The 2,635-nt window shown below is 36.9% G+C and overlaps 1 pseudogene; it reads left to right on the plus strand.

The window, feature by feature from the left end:
* The first annotated feature begins 439 nt into the window (after window positions 1-439).
* LOC114391642 lies at window positions 440-2,063 on the plus strand (annotated as a pseudogene).
* Window positions 2,064-2,635: the final 572 nt, after the last annotated feature.

Genomic DNA, 2,635 nt, shown 5'->3' on the forward strand with positions numbered 1-2,635 from the left:
TTGAGAGAGAAATTCATTTGAAGGATAATGGCTATGCTCGCTTGGCTTCCAAATTAGACGAAGAGTAGGGTGCGAATGTGAAACTCCTTTCGCACCCAACGTAAGTTTTATAAAAATGATAACCATTTGAGTTCGTCCGATTTAACAGTAAAAAAATTAAATGGACCAGATTACATGATGACAACCAGTTTAATGTGTAACAGGACAGAGATCTCCCCTTAGGAATAGGGTTCCCCTCCCCCTTTGGTGTAACGTTGCCCTAACAGAGGTCGCGGCTAAACGATTGAAGCAGAGGGTTCTCCAATTTAGCACGATTGAAACAGAGGACGAAAGAAGCCCTCTATCAAGGTGTTTTCTATTCCATTGTACGCCAAAGCCCTCTCTTATTTCTAGACACAGCAGCAACTTTTTCTTATGTTTTTGTGCATTGGCGTGAATAATGGCGATATATGTTGCAATGAAGCCCACAAAGTTCGACTTGGAGGAGCCCCGGGAGCAGATCCACAAGTAACGTTCACCATTTCCTCCTAGCACGTCAAAAACCTCGAAAAGGGTATGCCCCAATTGATTGTAGTTTTCATTTTTAAGGTTGTCGTTCTCCTTAGGCTTATGTTTCGGTTTTTATGTTACTTTTAGTTTGTGAATACTTGGTTCGCGGTGCAAAGGACAAGTGGCTCAGGGTTAAGGGACCTATTAGGATGCCCACTAAGGCTCTTCACATCACTACCAGGAAGTCCCTTTGTGGTGAAGGTATTTTCACTCTTTCCTCACTTTTTATTGTTATGGTTGTAGTTTGGTTCACTTGTCCCTTTTATTCTTTGCTTCTTATATTGCTCTTTTGATTGATGTTCATTTTGCAATTGGGTTTTCCTCAATGTTCTTCTATGTTGCTATGTTATGTGTTGTAGTTTTGAACATGCATGCCCTTTGTATAAGGAGTAGTTTTGCAATATATCTCTTAATTTGCAAGGTCTGAAATGTGCTAAATTGAAAATTTGGATGGATACTTTTGAAAGAAAAAGGAAGATTAAGTTATTTATATCATGTTTATAAATATGAATAAGGGATGATCGAGATGTTTCATTGGTAATCTATTTCTTTGGAGGCCCGGGACTCTTACTGTGTGTATGTTGAATAGTTGAAGAATAAGACTACAACTCATAGGCAGTGGCTTCGTTAAGGAGTAGTTTTGCAATATATCTCTTAGTTTGCAAGGTCTGGAATGTGCTAAATGGAAAATTTGGATGAAGACTTTTGAAGGAAAAAGGAAGATTAAGTTAGTTATATCATGTTTAAAAATATGAATAAGGGATGATCGGGAGGTTTCATTGGTAATCTATTTCTTTGGAGGCTCGGGACTCTAACTGTGTGTCTGTTGAAGAGTTGAAGAATAAGACTACAACTCATAGGCAGTGGCTTCATTAAGGGAAACCACAGGAGCCGTAGTGAAAGTGAGTCCTCACAGGGCAATCGTCTATGGACCCGAACCTGGGTGATCTATCATTCTAAAAAAGTTCCAATTGTGGGATAAAAAAGTGTTTTGTTTCAATTTTCATTCTTTTAGTGGCAGTGCGAGGAAAATTGTCTAAGTTTTATCTATAATTTTCTTAATTCATGTTTATTGAATGATATTTGGTACTTAAGTTTGAATGCTCTTCAACAAATTGTGATGTAAATAATTGTCCTGTGCACATGGTTTGCTGGATTGGCTCCTCTGTCATTTGTTATCATGTGATTGATTTTATGTTAGCTGTGAGCATGATCATTCTTGCAGCCTAAAACATCATAAGACTGTTGTTGTGGCTAAAAGCTTGAAAAATGTTGTGATTTCGTGTCTTACCAAGTGTCTTAATTGTGTATTTGTGTGTTGTTCATACGTTTTCTACGGAACACAAATATTTGTGTTACTTAGCTTGTTGATTATATTTTTGAAGCATTTTGTTCAATGAATGATATTAAGCCTTTGTGTTCATGAAACTGCTTTTTTTTTTTTTTCAGGTACCAATACATAGGACAGATTTGAAATTCGAGTGCACAAGAGAGTGATTGACCTCTACAGTTAAGTTTTATCATACCCCCCTGCAACTCCTCTCCTCCCCCCCCCCCCCCCCCCCCCACCAAAAACAAAATGTGACTATGTATAGCAAATGGATCTGCAGGAAGCTAAACCACTTTTTCAACTTATTTTGGTTGCAAATGTTTAATGCGTTTATCAACAATATACATATTATATATTCATTTATATATTAGCATGTTTGCATACTGTGTTTCCTAGGTTCCTAGTATAGTGAATGTCAATGTAACTTCATTATCTTGTGTAGTTGAACCACCATGTCTTAAGATTTATTTCTGAACATGGCAGGACTGATTATGGTCAATAGGATGCCACCCTTTTTACATTACATCACAAGGTTGGCACCTTTCAAAGTTTCAATCTAATTCAATTGTTCAGAGTTATGTCATCTCTACCCTTGAAGAATGAATACAACTGATTAATTATGTCATTCTTCTTATGTTAATGGAACATAGTAGTGTCATTGTTGTGTAGCATTGCAGCCACTTAATGATAGAGAAATTACCATGTTTTAAAGGAATTAATTAGATCATTATTGGAATGTGCCTTATCCTCTCTTTC

The sequence above is a fragment of the Glycine soja genome, chromosome 17, assembly GCF_004193775.1.
Source record: "Glycine soja cultivar W05 chromosome 17, ASM419377v2, whole genome shotgun sequence".
Taxonomy (NCBI): domain Eukaryota; kingdom Viridiplantae; phylum Streptophyta; class Magnoliopsida; order Fabales; family Fabaceae; genus Glycine; species Glycine soja.